Source organism: Spodoptera frugiperda, chromosome 14 (assembly GCF_023101765.2).
Source record: "Spodoptera frugiperda isolate SF20-4 chromosome 14, AGI-APGP_CSIRO_Sfru_2.0, whole genome shotgun sequence".
Taxonomy (NCBI): Eukaryota; Metazoa; Arthropoda; class Insecta; order Lepidoptera; family Noctuidae; genus Spodoptera; species Spodoptera frugiperda.
This window is the reverse complement of record NC_064225.1, coordinates 2,667,819-2,687,855: the sequence shown is the minus strand read 5'-3', so window position 1 is coordinate 2,687,855 and position 20,037 is coordinate 2,667,819.

Sequence of the window (20,037 nt, the reverse complement as noted above, 5' to 3'; positions counted from 1 at the left end):
AAAAACTATCACAACGAGGTTTGTTGTATAGTTCCAATAACGAATTTAATCGAGTGTTTGATTTCCCGATTGAATAAAAAGTATGATCCCATCAAAAACATCCTGTAAAAAACCCAAGTCTCGCAGCTCAGTCTTTCTACCGTCAAAAGTTGTGAGATCCATGTAATACCAAGTCGGTTAATCTATTTAGTGTCTACTTGAAGGACCTTCTGTCTTAAGTTATTAAATAAGTTATTATCATGCCAATATTAAAAATAATTAACGTTTTAAACAAATAGATCGACTTGGACATCGCTTGATTTGATTATTAGTATGTATCACACTACACAGCACGACGGGCCAGCGACCAACAGGAACGAGAGTTTCAATCGCGTGAGGCGCGAGAGACTAAAGAATCTAATATAATATTGTAATATTCATTTTGTTTTCATGCGATATATTTATATGGGATTACAAAGTTATTGATGCAGTTGGTGTATTTGGAAAACTGGACCGAAATTACAAAATATTTAAGTTTTCCCATGATTAAGACACTAAACTCTATATGTATTCCAAATATGAAGCTTCTAAGTCTGCTAGAAGTGCCTTGGACTTTTGATGATCGGTGAGTCAGTGAGTGACAAAATTTAGAAACTTTAACAAGTTGTCATTCTTAAACTACTGGTTCAAATTGACTGAAATTTTAAATATTCCGTGTTTATACAATGTCGGATTAGTTACTGAAGATTCAGGTTTCTTGCTTTATCCACAACCGAATTATAGGGGGTCGAAAAAGGCCCGAATTGCTTCGAGAAAAGGATGGTACGGCCGTGCCGCTCTTTTTTGCTCGACTTGGCGGAGGCACTGCCGTGCCCCCAGATTAGACGTTCTCTATAAGAGCAGAAAGTCTAAAATTATAAAGCACATCACATCAACCGCCTATTAGTTGTCACTACTGACCAAAGGCCTCTTCTCACATGGAGAAGATTTGAGCATTAATTACCATACTTGCTCAATGCGGGTTGGCGATTTCAAACTTATAATTAGAAATTATAAACCCAGTTTTCCTCACGATGTTTTCCTTCACCGTTTGTCAGTGGTGTCTAAATAATCTTAGAAAGTACATATAACTCGGAAGAAGTCACATTGGTACTTGCTATTGGTAGGTTGTTGATGTTTCAAAAGTACCTAAGTACATGATTTAATTAGAATAAATGATTTGACTTTGTCATAAAGCACTTTTCTCTTATACATTACACATCTCCAAATTTAATAGTAGCCTTCAGATTTGATCTGTGGACTATCTAGCGGGCTTACCCGAGCACCGGCTTGAAAATCAGGAGTAGGAACGGTGGTTTTTAGTACAGTAAGAGTGACACTCCCTCTCGCCTTGCCCAAGGCGAGAGAAGTCATTGGATGATTTTCCCCCTCAAAAAAAAGCCTTCAGATTTCTATACAGAAATACAACAGACAATATACCCACATTCATCAGTACCGAACAAGCAAGTATTGTACCACTGGCCGGTACCAGGTAATCTGTGTCAGGAGTGAAGCCGACCGATGTGTGTCCCTTGAGAAATTATATGTGACCTACTATGGCACTGGAACGTAGTATAGAAATATAGGTATATATGTATTGTAACTTTATCTTTGTAGTCATAGGTATTTATACAGTCTCTTTTTTATGACCAGCCAAATGTATTCTGATAGTTAAGTATCATTCAAACATTCCGTTTTTAAATAAAAAAAAAACTTTTTACAAAAAATAAAATTACCGACTTCACTGAAGAAAATCGGTTAAAAAAAATCATTAAAAGGATCAAATTGATTTTGGTTTCCAAAGTCGGTGTTTCTCATTTTATTGTTTGTGTGTGTTATTGAACACTGTCCTCCGAAATAAAAAATATTTTGACCACTTTAGTGTTCTGACACCCAGACCCGAAACAACAATTCGTGGATCACACAAAGAGTTGCTCCGTGCGGTAATCGAGATCGCTATACGTTACGCGGCCGCCGGTTGCCAGTCACCGCACCAACCGTGCAGTTTTTCTTTTTTATTCTTAAATATAAGACTCAATAAAAATCTTTTTTTATTTACATTTAATGGGTCGACGTTTGGCCGCTATCTCACCTGATGGTAAGTGATGATGCGGCCTACGGTGGAGCACGTCTGCCCATAAGCAACCTATTCATTCGGGCCTTGAAGACACCCAGGTTATACCCATTAGGAAACACAGACTCCGGCAAGGAGTTCCACTTCCTAGCAGTTCGCACAAGGAAGCTTGAAGCGAAGCGCTTCGTGCGAGTGGGTGGGATATCTACCATGAAGCGGTGACGCCTCGCCGATTGTCTTATTGTCTACTAAACATATTCTAAACAATGCAACTATTAACAAACTCTTACTAAATAATAATATATTCTGAGTAACGCAGTTTCGGGTCCACAATCCCTATAAAAATATTGAATCCCAAACACATTATTAAATTATACCCACAAAAAAATCATCTCATATCGCAAGCACAATACATAACAAATTAGATTTATGGCACAACCTCCGCACCCGAAATGGTAAATACGGGTCGCCCGTTCGATTCCCGTGCGATGCACGTGATCTGAATATTGTTAGATCTCGATTATTGTGATGGCATGACGTAATAATATATGTGACGGGAAAGCAAATGGCGAGAGAGGAATTCTTGGTATTAGACCTGTAGGTGAAAGCTTCATATAGGTTTACGTGAGAGAAAATCTTTTTTCTTATGGTATAAGCCGGTAAACGAGCAGACGGATCATCTAATGGTAAGCAATCGCCGCCGCCCATGGACACTCGAAACACCAGAGGCGTTGCAAGTACGTTGCCGGCTTTTTGGGGGTTAGGAATTTAAGGGTTATGGAGAATCGGAGAAGTTTGGGAAGGGAGGAATTGGACCTCCGGAAACCTCACTCACACAACGAAACTTCGACTGCACGGTTGGCGCGGTGGCTGGGCAACTGGCTGCCGTGCAACGTGTCGCGGGTTCGATTCCCGCACGGAACAACTCTTTGTGTGATCCACAGATTGTTGTTTCGGGTCTGGGTGTCATGTGCATGTGATATTGTATGTTTGTAAACGCACCCACGACACAGGAGAAAATCCTAATGTGGGGCAACGTTCTTTAAAAAAAAAAAACAAAACAAACAAAGAAACACAACGCAAGCGTTGTTTCAAGCGGTTTTCTGTGAGGACGTGGTATCACTCCGGTCGAGCCTACACATTGGTGCCAAAGCATGGATCTCCCACTCGTTTTAGAAGTTTCAAAAGTGCCTAATTAAGGATTTACTTTGACTTTGACTTTTGACTTAGTGAGAATTTGTGACAATATTTTTGTCCCATCATAAAATGAATACTATAGGTACATGCTCAACAGTCAGACTTACATTCACCCAACAAATACATTCAACAACAGCCCACACAAAAAGCCCAAACGTAGATTAATACAGAAATCGAGTCTCCATTATAATTAATGATATTCAAAAACTCTCACCGCCTCTCTGGAAGTTGGTAATTTATTGAGAAACATTGGAAACTTAATAATATCCCGGAATAAGCTTGTTCCAACTTGATAGTATACAATTTGTTGGTTCTTATTGCTAGGGATGGGTGGGGAGACGTGGTGATTAAGGTTTTTGGTGATTTTGTCGAGTTTTTTTCTTATTTAGTCTAGGTTATTGTGTTGTTACCACATTTTGGTTGATGAATGTAGATTTATTTCTATATTTTAGTGAACCTTAGTCTCTTTCTAGGTTCTGATAGTCTTAGTTTTGTTAATTCGTACAAATCTTAGTCAAATTATTGTTGTATTGAGCAGTTAAACTATGGTAACAATTGTTTTATGTACCGAGTTATACCACATTGGGCACCTGTTTAAATAGCACCCGAGCTAATGGCACCTGGGATATTCCACTTACGGCACCTATAGGTATTTTTTGAAGGTGCCATATTTTTTATGTATGAATAAATGAACTTCATTGAACTTCAGTGTTTTTTCATTATTTTTAGTCTCACTTGTTTGTTTAAATCGTGATAAATAGTTGGATAACTTTGGTGTATTATGTAGCCTAATACATAATTGATTGCAAGATGTAAATAGCGTCATTATTTAATTCGGTATGGTAAAACTTTACCCATGCATAAAATATTGTAGGATTAAAATAATAACAGCGTAATCGTTATAACAGAAAATGAAGTAAAGTAGTCATCGCATCTCTAGTAGATAGAATAATTAAAAAAGTTTTGCGGAATGAAATGGAATTCAAATGAGGATAATAAAATATTGTGTTACTATTGTTATCACTAATGGAACACTAATCAGTTATTGTTTTACTACGGTGCTGATTTCAATAACCGATTTTAATTCAAAAAAATTAAGATTATGATCGATTTTTGACACTAGTTCTATATAAATTCTATAATATGGATGATGACGGGGTATGAACATTAAAAATCTTTTTAGTCCTTCAGTTTTTTTTTATTTTTTCATATAAACATTTACTTTGTTATATTTTTTTTATGTTGTCACATAACAATACTTAAATAAAACGAATCAAAGTTTAGGACTGGGAAGAAATACGTCATTTCTACGTATAAAATGTACCTAGAAGTGACGTCACGCGATATTACAAATCGATATATCTTCGAAAGTATTTGTTTCCGTAAAAAAACAAAAAATACGTGTCTAATACTTTAAAATAATCTACAAGACGGACATTAAAATAAAAGTTAGTCATCTACCCTATTGTTCAATGTTCATATTCATTTTAATCACAATCCATCACTTTCACACAAAACTATGTCTAAACAACCATTCATAATTTAATAATCGCACTGGAAACACTTCAAACAAAACATTACGACGTAACAAACATAATATTTCATTGATGTGACTCCAAACGGACTGGGTGAGCAGTTTCTAAGACCCCAGCAAACCGCAGAACTCAAACACTTGACATTAACTTGTTAGTAATAAGTTCGAGATGGTTGTGTCTTGTAGCGAGTTATGGTACTAGTATAGGGGAAGCTTTGTTGCCCTGGTACTTGTAGATATATGTATATGTTTGAATGATAATAATTTTAAAACAGAAAGGTTTTTAAAAGAAAAAAAAATAGAAATACTGCCTAGTTGGCCGAGTGGTCACAAGTGCGACTGACGGGCAAGAGTCTCGGGTTCGTTTTCCGGGTCGAGTATAGTATTACTAGGCATTTTTCAGTTTGTTGAAAATTTCTCGCTGGAAGCACGAAGTCTGTTATTGAGCCCAGTATAATATGAAAATAATAAATATAAATATGTAATATAAAATATTGATTATGAGATGTTGATGAGATTATGATACAAAGAAATCTACATATCACTTGTTAGTAATAAGTTCGAGGTGGTTGTGTCTTGTACTAAGTTATGGTACTAGTGTAGGGGAAGCTTTGTTGCCCTGGTACTTGTAGATAAATATGAATGATTTTTGGAATCTTATGTTGATAGCAGGTACCTACTTTATTTAATTGCGTTAGAACATTTATGAATACTACATATTATTTACAACTAAACAAGAAAACTTAAAAACTAAAAATACACTGCCGTTCTATGCCTTCTATAGAGAGAGATATCGTTTAGGAACACCCATCAACCCTACTCGCGCTAGTGTGGTAGGATTATCTACCTACTTTGTTACCTAGAACACAGCCGAGAAGTGAATCAAGTTTTATACTTAGTAAAGAAATAACTTTATGAAGTTTTGACAGCTACATAGATGTTAGAGTTTAATTTTTAGTAAGTTTTCAGTTTCACCTGTTTGTATATATGTCTATTATCTCGCAATTATCTCTCATTTGGCTAAACCGATTTCGATGCGGTTCTGAACATAGCATTTTTCTAACTTAGGAGAAGGTTTTAAGGATATTATCTGACTTAAAAGAATGGCAGCGGTAAAGAAAGTTCCCTATTTTAAAAAATTTTATTGTATTATTTTAAACAACATTTCATTGTGTATCGTAAACGAGTCTGTGGTTATAACCACCCAATTATATCATCAAAGTCATTCAACCCTCAATTGCGTACCGATTCACTTTCAGTCGGACTTCATTACAGTCGCAGTAAAGGGGTCTTTACAAAAGCAACTCGATGCAGTTTGAAGAGTTGCAAGCAAAGGCAGGTGACGTCATTAGTGTCACCGATACCGCTCTCCAATTAACCTGTCTTTCATCAATTGAAAGGATTTTTTTTAGGGTTCAGCTGGTAGGAGATATTTTTTTTTAATATATTTTTTGACCGTTGAAATGGTTGTGTATGGATCTTTCATGTATGTATTGTATCTGTAGCTGTATTTGTATATTCATAGTTATTTTCAGTTTGACTGTTATTTTACTAGAGGTACTTATTACAGTTAACAATTACTTTTTTTGAAGGGGGAAACATCATCCAGTGTTTTCTCCCGCCTTGTGTCAGGCGAGAGGGTGTTCCTACTCCTGCTTTTCGAGCCGGAGCCCCAGTAACTCGCTAGGTAGTCCGCAGCTCCGGGTATACTATGACTTAGGTTTGATTTAAATAAAGTGTAAAGGATAATAAGTTAATGCTATTAAAACTGCAGCAGCAGGATGTTAGTAGTGTTAGGTTCAATTCGCGAGTCGAGTAAAATACGATATTAAATTTAGCGGCATATACAATATAATATCAAAAACATTGTCAATTAAAATTCCAATTAATTTTATAATTAATCTCTGCTAAATTACTGCCCTAATTGTCATTGCAAATATAAATGAAAATCTGTTTCATTTGTTTTACCTCGTTTGTCGAGTGGCAAGCGCGACTGTCCGACCAGAGAATAAAACTCAAAAGCTTAGAATGCTTTTCCACCAGAGATATGCTATGCTGCGTTGCTGTGGATGCATTTGGCTTCCACCAATCATATTTATTGGCACATATACCAGACCGTTTCCTATAGCACTAGACCAGTGCTATAGTAGCACTGGTGGAAAAGGACTCAGTTAAGCTATGTTTTTTATATGGAAAGATGTGTGCTATGGATGGCTTCCCTACTATCGATTCATCGTATACTCAAGCTGCGCATCTTCCTCGCACAGCTACATAGCTTAGTATTAGTGGAAACGGTCACATAGTTTCACAGCTTACATAGCTTCGTAGCGTCATCACATCTTCGTAGCGTAGCTACATAGCATTTCTCTGGTGGGTAAGCACCCTTGTACTTGATATTCAATCATTATTATTTCTGTGTCTTGTTCATAATTGCAATGACAATTAAAAGAGTAATTCAGTGAAGATTAATTAAAAAGTAATTGGGACCTTAATGAAGACAATCTTTGATATCAGATGTGACGTGAAAGATTGGGTTTCTCTGTGAATGAATGAGTGAACAAATGAATGATAAATTGGTCAGTGAATGATGAATTGTCTTTTAAATATGTAGTAATGGGATTGTGTTGGAATTAATAGTGCATTGTATTGTAATATATTGAAGGTGAATTAGAGTTTCTAAATTGGGGTTTTCAGTATGACTATAAGAAAAGAAGAAAGAAAGAAAAATGCCTGATTCAGAACTAGGCCGATACATCAAAAAGTAAAAAACCACACACAAAATAATATAAAAACAGAAAGAAAAATAGTACAAACACACATATTTGTATAAACATCAGGGGGGAAAAATATAATTGTTGATAAACCTAAATGTTTTCTATTAAACTTGATAACCCATTAAATCTCTGCATATTTCCAAATTACTTCAATCGATTAACAACCTTATTCCAATACCTTATAGATACAGAAATTACAGAGAATGTTGACTTAAAGAAACATTTTATAGGTAATCCATTTTTAGCCCACCTGTTAAACCAATTTTCTATAAATAACATTCTCGAATCCCAAGTAAATATCTTCGTTGATAAAATACCTACCTCAACACCTCCGTAAAATGTCATAAACACAAATTACTAAATTTAGAAGGTATGTCTACAGGCCGTAAGATGAAACTGAAATGTGGAGTAATTACTTCGTCCGCAATGTGGTTTTGGGATTTACTCCAATAAACTTGTGAATGAATTATTATCATTATTATTTTTTACATTTGATAAAATTGAGGTGTAAGAAAATCTATAAGTGTTTCAGAGTTATATATAACCAGTGTCGTTAGCGTAGCAGTTTACGTATAATTATCTAAATAGTAAAAAATAAATATTTAAAGTGATTAAAACTTACGTGTTCATTAATACCCTTATAGATGAGTCGACGTTTGACCGTAATCTCGCCTGGTGGTAAGTGATGATGCGGCCTACGATGGAGCACGTCTGTCCATGAGCAACCTATTCACTCGGGCCTTGAAGATACCCAGGTTATACCTATCAGGAAACACAGACTCCGGTAAAGAATTCCACTCCCTAGCAGTTCGCACAAGGAAGCTTGAAGCGAAGCACTTCGTGCGAGTGGGTGAATTACCTGAGTACGTTTTAATAATAATTAATACGCCCAAAAGCATTATTTTACTTATTTTGGGATTTTATTTCTTGGACAGTATAAAATATGTTCGTTTCTTCCTTGACAGCGTGTTTGTAGGGAACTATTTGGCTTCACTACTCTAATGTTATTTTCTAATTAATTTGGACCCAAGACAGTTCCTTGATGAACTCCACGCATTGAGCATCCGTCTCGGTTCATTTTCTGCTTGGTTGCTACTCTAGATTGTGCTTTCGGAGATGCACTGAATGGGAATTTGTAGTTGACATAATATATTATACATCTGTTAAGTCCTTTAAATAGAGACAATTGTAGAGGATCGGGTATTTTTATGGTATATTTTAAAATCAATCTTAAAAACTGAAAATAAAACGATATTGAAAAACGCTATGCTTTTGACAGAAGCTATTTAGTAATAGGACGAACTAGCATCCCCTGGACTATCGGTGTCTGAACTGGAAATCCCAAGTTGTTTTTTTTTTATATGGTATAAACGTTTAGACGGATTACCTGATGGAACAAATTGCCGCCGCCCATAGAAACCCGAAACACCAGAGGCGTCGAGCCGGCCTATTCGTGTCAAAGCATGGCTCTCCCATACTTTAGCTTTAGATAACGAAGTATTTTACCATAATGTGCTAATTACATCTTTCAGTTTAAAAATAAACTTAAAATTGGATCTACATAACACATTTACCACTACTACGTATTACCTACATTAAAATCTACAAGCAAAAATCGCTTACAAGGCCAATATATTTTAAGCATGAACAGACGTTTTTTCATTGCACCCAAATCAACCCAATTTACCCTACTCACTCGGAAAACAGTACAAAAGGGCAACGCACAAAGTATGGACATATTGTCAGTTGCACAGAGTATCTTCATGACCTATTTTGTGGCATTAATTGTCATCCACAGTGGGACGTATCGCGCTGTGGCCAGAAATAATTATGTGTGGAATTCTACCAGTTACACTGTGCAATGAGAGGGGTGGAATGGATGTGGTAGTTTTGATTTAAAAGTAGGAATGTGCTGCCTTATATGATGAGCCAAAGAAACTCTTATAAAAATCATTTGTAAAAGTATGTCATTAGTATCACAAAATAGTTCGATAAATTGTTTGCCCATTACACAGTTTAGGTATAAACGTGAATTGGTATCGGAAATAAATATCTAAATTATTAATATTTGTGATCAACCCGTAATTTTTTTATGGGGGAAAATCATCTAATGACTTCTCTCACCTTGGGCAAGGCGAGAGGAAGTAAAAATACCACCCCGTTCCTAATCTTGCTTTTCGAGCCAAAGTCCCGGTAAACCCGCTAGGTGGACCGAGGCTCCGGATACCCGATAAGTCCTAAAACCATGACTAGATTCGGTAAGCAGTACGCGTCTTTCAGTTGAAATCAAAGTCATGACTCATTTAAAAACTGCTGAACAAAGACGTAGACGTCTCTCACCCGTTCCCCATGACGATATCTTAGGATGATTTCTACTGATCCGGAGCTGCGGACAACATAGCGGGTTTACCGGGGCTCCGGCTCGACAAAAAGGTGTAGGAACGGGATGGTTTTTAGTCAGTAAGAGTCTGACGCTCCCTTTCGCTTCGTCCAGGGCGGGAGAAGACATTGGATCATTTTTCACCCTCAAAAAACGAAAAATAAAGGATGATTTCTACATAATATCCTTAGAAATGTCAACTACCGCTTCCACACATGTTCCACGTAGCTCGATGTAACGTAAATGTCTGCATGTGACATCACAAATTGTCCCCTATTCAGTTCCGAGATTACAGGCGGCGACGCGTGCCGAACTAATTTCAGCAAAATTTTCACTTCAACACGACCTACTGTTATATATTATATAAAATAATTTGATGAAATGTAATTTAATGCTTAAAGGAGTGTGTTTAAAATTCATTTTTGAATATATGTAATTATAAAGCAACGAAAGCAACGTCACGCCTTTTATCCCCGAAGGGGTAGGCAGAGGTGCTTATTACGACACATAATGCCGCTATACAATGTACACCCACTTTTCACCATTTATGTTACAAGTCCCATGTAATAGGGGGTGAGCCTATTGCCATATACTGGGCACAATTCCAGACTCCGTGCTACTACTGAGAAATTTTTGGAAAACCGAAAAAAGCCCAGTAATACACCTTGTACGGCAGTCGCACTTGCGACCACTCGACCAACGAGGCAGAATATAATTATATTACGTTGTAATAATATATTAATTGTTATAATGTGAATGCTTTTATGGTTTGGTTGGAACTCGGTTGATTAAATTGCGGACGTTACTGGCTTTCATTATTGGAGTTTGGAATTATTACTGTCATCATTGATTTCATTTACAACACGTTACAAGTGTGGGAGAGCCATGCTTCGGCACGAATGGGCCGGCTCGACCGGAGTGATACCACGGCCTTACAGAAAACCGACGTGAAACAACGCTTGAGTTGTGTTTCGTTGTGTGAGTGAGGTTACGGGAGGCCTAATTACAACTCTCCCCATTCTTCTCAATCCCCGGTTCCCCAATATCCTTTAAATTTCAAACTCCCAAAAGGCCGGCAATGTACTTGTAACACCTCTGATGTTTCGGGTGTCCATGAGCGGTGGCGATTGCTCACCATCAGGTGATCCGTCTGTTCGTTTACCGGCTTATACCATAAAAAAATGGTGACGAATGTATTACCATTTTTTTTACAAGTGGAGAAAATTATTCAATGACTTCTTCCACCTTGGGTGAGAGGGAGTCAGAGGGAGAGAGTAGTGTCAGACTCTTACTGAATAAAATCCACCCCGTTCCTACTCCTTCAGCCGGAGCTCCGGTAATCCGCTAGATAGTCCGCAGTCTAGTGCTACCACACGGCTACGTTTTACCATACACCAGCCACAATTCTTAATTCTATTACATAGAAAGATTAAAAAAACCCACAATACGTAAGCCTTCACCCATCTAACAACAAAAAACGCATCAGTAACAAACGTATTTACCTACACACACAAACAAAAACTAGTTATAATAGTCAAACAACAAACTCGGTGCAGTTTAGTGGGAAGTTATTCAGTGAAATGTCACAACGAAATAGTGTACCGTACCTCTTATCTAGCGTCCAACCGGCCAGTATGACGTATCGCGTTTAAAAACCGAACTACAAAATGGCGTCGAGAAAACACGTTGAATGGAACTTTCTTTTTTTAAATAATGTGTGGTGGGTTTTATAGTTTGGTAATGTAGGGAAGAGTTGGTATTTTGTTGAAGGGATATGGTTGTTTAAAGAAATGAATAGTAGTACTGTTTTTCGCAACGTCACACTTTATATCCCCGTAAAAGTAAGTATAGGTGCACATTAAGGTACATAATGTCGCTATACAATGTACACTCAATTTTCACCATTTGTGTTATAAGCCCCATGTGATAGGGGTGAGCGAGGTGATATTGACATATATTATACTGGGCACAATTCCAGACTCCGTGTTACTACTAAGAAATTTTTCGAAGAACTCAAAAAGTCCAGTAATGCTTTGGCGGACCCAGGATTCGAACCCGAGACCCCTTGTCCGGCAGTCGCACTTGTGACTACTCGACCAACGAGGCACTACTGCCCTGTTTTAGAATTACAAAAAAAACACGATATGTTACAACACATTAGTCAGTGAATGGTATAGATGGTTCAAACTTGATCTTACAGTTGACAAAATATGTCATTTATGATCAAACCACATCACACATATCTGCCAAAAAATGGTCTAATTAAAACTCACTTCCAACGTACTCAAACAACAAAAAAATGCTTAGTCTCATCACATCCTACACTTTCCTTAAACAAAAATAAAAATTGCCTACCACAATACAAAAAAAAAAATCATCTACCAAAAGCCTAATCCGACGAACAAAAAAAAAATATCCGAACGTCATTCCGAAAGCGTTTACAAGCCCAAAAATACAGCAAATATTATCTCATAACATTCAAATAGACTTCCACAAATATAGTCTGTGGATCAGAACGAATCATTCACTGGGCGGAATCGTTCATTCGTTCGTTCGATCCGACAAGACAAGCAGACGTCTAATCTACATAATGCCGACGTTGTGGGCGGGTTTTGGCTTTAGTGATGAGCGGGGCGGAGAGAAATATATTGGGGAATGTTGGGAAAATAAAATTTGACTATTTCTAGCTTTTTTGGTCGAGAGGCTATGTCTGGCAATTTGTTATATATTTATGCAGAGGTGTACATTACGGCACGTAATGCCGCTATACAATATACACTCACTTTTCACCATTTGTGTTATAAGTCCCATGTAATAGGGCGTGAGCCTATTGCCATATACTGGGTACAATTCCAGATTTCGTACTACTAAGACGTTATTGCGAGCATGTATTGAGTAATATCAACAAGCTCGATGTTACGCTCAATGGTGCAATAAAAACATCTCTCTCTTAAGGCAATGTGAAAAAAATGGGTTGAAGTGAGGTATAAGAAGAGTCCAAGAAGTAAGTTTTTTTCAGCTGAAACCAGTTTATTATTTACTGCGTAATTTAATCTTGCAGTTATGAGAATATAATAATATTTTACATTCAACATTACTGTATAGAATAGAATCAGGCGTTACTTTTCGGATATCCATGATAAACTAACAATATAAACAACCCAAGCTAATAAAAGCGTGTTAAAAAGACTCTTCATCATGAGCAGCTTGCGCAGACGAGGCGACGTCGCGCAGCCTACTACGAGATCTTATTGGGTTGAAATTGCGTTGACATTGAGATTGGTTTCAAGAGTAAGCGCCCTGCTTGATACAATCCTAATACCAAGTTACCCATTCACAAGCCTCAATACCATTACCAGAGACATTATCAACCAATTATCTTAACGCAACTCCAATAAAAGCAATTTTATTCCAAATAAATCTTTAAGCACCCCACAAACACTCACTTTTAAATCCCCCATTCGCAAAATCTCCCTAATACCGTTATCCGCTATATCCTATCAATATAGAATGGCCCAAATCCACACAGACATCCCCTAATCCTCATAATGGATGAAGATTCGAACATCTTCAGTTGAATTGTAAAAGATTTCGTTCAATTATCGATTGATTTGATTTGTTGACAGCAGCTTATGTATGTACAGTCGTTGGCGATGTGTTTAGGAGGTAGTTTTGTTTGTTTAGTGGGTTATAGTGTAAGTAAATGGATAGATTCGGAGCTGCGGATTACTTAGCGGGTTTATCGGGGCTCCGGGTGGAAAAAATATGTTTACGGTACATAAAGAAAAATATATTTATCAGTAAACTGTGTTCGAAAACTAATTTTGCAGTCGATTTATACAGATGACCGGATTTACTTGCCTCACCACATTTAAACTTGCCCCTAAGTGTAAGATTTTTTTTTTTGAAAATCGCTTAAAAATAAGTACAGCCAATTATTATGGTGAGATAATCACACACAAACATACATACCTACATACAGGTCAAACAGAACCTTCCTTCCTTCCTTCGTTATTGAAGTCGGTTAAAAACTATGAATTCCTTATACTCTCAAGGTTAGTTAAGATGGTTCTAACTTCTAACCGATGCAAAAGTAGTATATTATAAATAGTTGAAAAACAATAAAATTTAGCTAAAAACTAGTATTGACTAAAACTGTAAACAGTAGCAAAAACAAATTAAATCCAAGAAAAATATATTACAAGTGTTTCCGCGGTGACTGTACCAATTTATAAGTAATCATTTCTGCCGCGGTCTTTGTACGGAATTGGTGTTTTATCCAATTGTTGCGTGATTATTGAAGGAAATCGAATCAGGAGGTACGTATTGATGTTATTGTGAATTCAAGGAAGCTGGTCGATGGCTTATTTATTCTATTTTGGATTCTAAATGCTTATTTAATAAGAATCAGTTTTACTGGACGGAATGTTACAATGGTTTTGGACATGTAGAAAGGATGAATGACAGCAGATTTACGAAAGAAGAGAGAATATACAGAGAGGACATCAATGGGACCGTCGGTAGGGAACGCCCTAGATGGACATATACCGACCAGATTGGCGATATATTAAAGAAGGGCCAAATTAAAAGTACCTTTAACCGACAAGCATGCATGAAAAGACTGATGACTGTTGATGAAACGAAAGAAGTATGTAAGATTCGTAGCAATTTGGCCCATGGGAGACAGGCGTGAGTTTATGTATGTGTGTTAGTGATGTAACGAATGTCATATTTTAGACATTCGAGTTGTAGCGAACGAATATTCGCGAATCGTTGTATCACTAGTATGTATGTATGCGCTGTTTTTTTTAAACGTTACAATAGGATTTTCTCCTGTGTCGTCGGGTGCGTTTACAAACATACAAGTTCACATACACATGACACCCAGACCCGAAACAACAATTTGTGGATCACACAAAGAGTTGCTCCGTGGGGGAATTGAACCCGCAGCGCGGTAGTCAGTTGCCCAGCCACCGCACTAATCATGCAGTCATTTACTGATATTATTTGTTCCTTATTAGATGTTGTTTGATTTTCCTAGGCTTTTACTGGTTCTAAGGTTAAATTCATCGTTAAACTTCAATGTCGCTTCGCTTCAGATCGTAATAAGTTAGCAATGCAATGCTAACTCAACTGCCTTTACTACAGAAATAATTGGCGCTGATTACACTTACTATCAAGTGATCTGTCTTGTTTAACCCCCTTTTTTTTGAGGGGGAAAATCATCCAATGACTTTTCCCGCTTTGGGTGAGGCGGGAGGGAGTATCAGACTCTTACTGACTAAAAACCACCCCGTTCCTTCTCCTGCTTTGAGCCGGAGCCCCGGTAACCTTTTACGTTGTCCACAGCTCCGGATGTCTTGTTTACCCCTACACCTCAAAAAAACTTTGACTTACAACTTTAACCTTACTTCTCAGACAATAAGAGACAAAGTGTTAAATTCTATTATACCTATATTATACCAAGACAGAGATTAGGATTCCAAGAACTACAGGATTCAAGGCAAACGCGAATAAGTGCTGTAGAAAGAACTAAATGATATGGTAATATGAACCTTAAATATTCTTCAACAAGCGTGTAAATTTAATAAGAATTTAAAATTTCGATGTCGTTGTAACCGTTTTGGTATTCAGAATGTCGCGATCGGAAGAACTAGGGCACGAATATCGATGAGTTTGGATTTTTTCTCGTTATATTCGAGATGGTAAAGAAACTCCTTGATTTCAACCTATTTTGTTCGACAGCCGTTTGTTTTTCTTTCGCTTTTTTTTTGCTGGTGAATTGGATTTGAATTTGGAATTCTTGTGGTTTATTTTGATTGGGTGATTTTATTTTTGAGTTAATGTTTGTTTTGTAAATAAATGAAACGCGAAGATATTGTCATCTTGTGTTAAAGACGAAATGAACTATCACTAAAGGTAAGCGTCTACAGGCCCGCATCGTACGCATTCCGTATGACGTCATCAGTACGCATCGCATGTAGGCATTGCTGATGTTGCGGTCCGTACGATGCGGATCAGTGGACTGTAATAGTACAATATGACAGTAACAGTATGATACAAGACAAACTAAAATCTGTTGCGTACGATGCGGGCCTGTGGACGCGTACCTTTAATCACTTTACGCTTCATAATTTTTCTCTAACGTCTCTCTAATCTAACGTCTATACATAAAATATAATAGTTGTTACTCCCAGCTTAACTCGTGTGGCGGAAGAAAACTGTAATAACCATAAAATAACAATATTATCTCTTTCACAAACATCGTACATTGAAAAAAAGATCAATAAGTAAACAAACAATTGTCTTGCTCGTTTTTACGTGATATGTTTAATATTACGTGTAAACGAGCAGATGGATCACCTGATGGTAAGCAATTGCCACCGCCCAAACACCAGAGGCGTAATAAGAGCGTTGCTGGTCTCCTGGGTTTTAGGAATTTAAGGATTGTTAGATATTTGGGGATTAAAAACATTGAGGAGTGATTGGTTCTCCGGTAACCTCATTCATACAACGCAAGCATTGTTTCACGTTAGTTTTCTGTGAGGTATCACTCCGGTCGAGCCGGCCCATTCGTGCCGAAGCATGGCTCTCCCACACTTTAACCAAATTTATAATATTAGTAAAGCTAGTTACAATTTTCAATACAGTGGCTAAATATAACGCAAATTACACGTCAAACAACAGTTGAAATCCAGACATAATATTATTGCAAAATTGTCGGAACCTACATTTTGAATTTCAGCATTAAATCGCTTGACATTAACGCTGCAGCGGCTGAATAGCTAATTTCAATAGATTTTGTACTCTAATAGTGTAGGTATTAGTTTCAAATTAGAAGTGTCTACATAATATTGTGCTATTTGTTTTCGCTACTTGCGTTGTTACCGTGGTTGGAAAACAGAACTGTTGAATTTGTTGGGTCGTGCAAAGTATAGGGATGATGAAATTAAAAATCTATTTAGTCCGTCAGTTAGGTAATGAAAAAATATTAGACACATATTTTTTTTTATTTGGTCATATACGATAACAATACTTAAACAACTAAATTTCGCACGCGCTTGCTTTTACATGTTCAGCTTTTACCAGCTAAAGTTCTAAAATACCTACCTAGTTACTAGTCTTCCGATAATGCGACCGCGGGCGCCTCGCCTCGCGAAATTTAGTTGTTTTCTTATTGTGATAAAAATAAAACTAGTGAGTATACAAAAAACTTTCTTTGGGAAAGTTGTTTGTAATCATGAGTATAATAACGTGTTTAAATATCGTTCACTAATTACCAGTCACCCTATATTATATGTATAAAGGGCTTTACTCTAGCATAACAATAGGTCATCAATTACATTGTAAACCTAAATGGACCTCATTTGCTCATTATAAAGCTAAAAGCCATATTAAAATTAATATAATTAATATTGTACTTTAATTATTAATTACTAGCTTTTGCCCGCGACTTCGTCTGCGTGGAATAACGATTTTTGCACAATTTGGGTTTTTGAATGAGTATTTTCAAAGTTATACCATTCTACGGCTTTATGCAGGCATAGTTTTCGTCTGATCAGTTTAAAATAATAATATATTTTGTTCCCTTTTTTTGAGGGGGAAAATCATGCAATGACTTCTCCCGCGTTGGTTGAGGTGAGAAAGAGTGTCAGAGACATCTACTGACTAAAAACCACCCTGTTCCGACTCCTGCTTTGAGCCGCAAGCCAGGTAACTTGTTACTTTGTCCGCAGCTCTGGATATTTTATCCACCTTGGGGGTAGAATTAATGAAAACCCTTTCAAATTGAAAAGGCATCCGATTATAATATTTACCTGCAAGCCAAATTTTAGCCCGATCTGTCCAGTGGTTTGGGCCGTGCGTCGATAAACCACTATATTAGTCAGTCAGTCAGTAACCTTTGAGTTATTATATTTAGATTTAATATAATTAAATTAAATACCAGTACCGTCATTGTTGTATTTACAGTGTGCTGAAAATAGGTCAGTGGTAAATTAATTTTGCTTCGATTGTATCGAAATACATATTATTTCCCGTTAATTATGTTGTATGTCATTTTCAGGCTTTACGTAACATGTATTGTGTGTATTGTTTACCTTTATATTATGTATAGTGGTTGCGTGGTTGGGTATACAATTTTCGAGTATAAGTTGCCAAGTTCGTTGTAGTGGCCCGGAGGTTTAAGATACCCGTTCCTCTTGCACGAGGATTCGAAACCTACCAACGGCAAGTACCAATATATCTTTTTCTGATTTATATGTACTTTTTAAGATTATTTAGACACTGACAAAATTAAATAGTGAAGGAAAACATCGTGATGAAACCTGGGCTTATAGTATCTGATCATATTATAATGAGTTGCTCCGTGTTGGAATCGTACCCACTTCACTCCAGCCAATACGCCAACCGTGAAGTCATGCCAGTGACATTTATAACCAGTTTTGTTATAAGTCTCATGTTATGAGAACTCACTCCTTCCGATGTACTTTGAGTACAATCCCCAAAATTCTCCTTCCTACTTACCAAACTTTGCTGAACCTGGGTGACTGTAGTATCTTGCTCGGTAGCCCTATAACCGACCACTCGAACAACGATGCAATCAAAAAACACAAGTGAAACAAAAGTACTTTCAGTAAAACATGTCAATCCCCCATTTGTAAATTGTGTCATACATCAGAGCAAAGTCATTGCGTCTTGAAGGCGGCGTATAGTGTGGAGTAACAGAATACAAGCATAAACAGCAATAAAGGGAGAGCATTCCGTTATTACTTGTAAGTGAGCACGTAAAGGCGGTAGGGAGACTGTACTTTGGGAGGGGACGTGGATAATTCGGGATTTAAGTGTGGTTGAACTGATTGCAAGTTTGTTTGGGTGACTGCCTGTTGTATAACGTGTCGTGGATTTAATTCCTGTACCGAAAAAGTGATGATGGTATTTTCTGAGTAAAATTACTATTTTTTATTATTATTTTTTTATTTATATAAAGTCTGATGCTGAGCCTCTCTTTTTTTTTTGTTTTCTCCGATCGTGTCGGTTTACAGTCTCTTCGAATTTAAAGAGTGAGGGAACAGAGAGTAAACTTGTGTTTGCAACAGTCGTCAATTTTCATCTGAAAATACCAAATTTAAAAAAAGATATAATTCCTTATAGGTTTGTTTGAGATGCTAAAATAAACACATAATCTGCATATAAACAAAATGTTATATTAAAACACTATTTCACAAAAAAAAATCTTAGTAACCAAAATATTATACTAAAGAAATGTTTCCGTTCCATACAATACAAGGGGTCTCCCTACTCCTTTGAAGGCACTGCACTTCGCTACATGAAGCGAATGACCCAGAAACTGTACTCTCGATATAAAACCGCGAATGTGTGGGGAATACATCTTACTTTTAAACTAATGTTGACTGGACTAGCTTGGGAAATATATATCAATTCTTAAAGTGCTTCGAGTGTTTTGTGGTTTGCAAAGATTTTTCGGGTATTTTTGGCCGAGTGTGTTTATTAAATACTAAGTTTCGAGTGAAATGCTTAAGATTCTATTTTAGATTAAGATATTGTTTTTCTAAACTGCAAGATTACATTACGTGTATTACTCATTTCTACATACATGAGAAATCGTATACAATATAACTTGTTAAACTTTGTTTAATTTTGTTTTGTGTCCACCCACAAGATGGATAAAGACCTGATTAGGGTCGCAGGGAGCCGTTGGAGGGTCGCTTCTAACCGGCCGATCTGGTAGTCATTGGGGAGGCCTATGTATGTACGTCCTATGGCTGATATGATGATGATAAAAATAGGTCCAAGAAAGTTTGCTCAGCAAGTTCTTAACCTTAGCAATCAAGAGATTTTTTTGTGGTTAATACCTATTTTAGATTGTAGAAAGAAATTGCAATAGTTGGAAATGAGTGGTAAATTAATTTATCCCAAAAAAGAAGAAAAATACGACAAAGTATGTTAAAATACTGAATACTTTCTCTTTAACCAACCCCACAAACATACACGATCAATCACAAATAATCTTTTCAAAAATTAATCGATAAGAAATTCC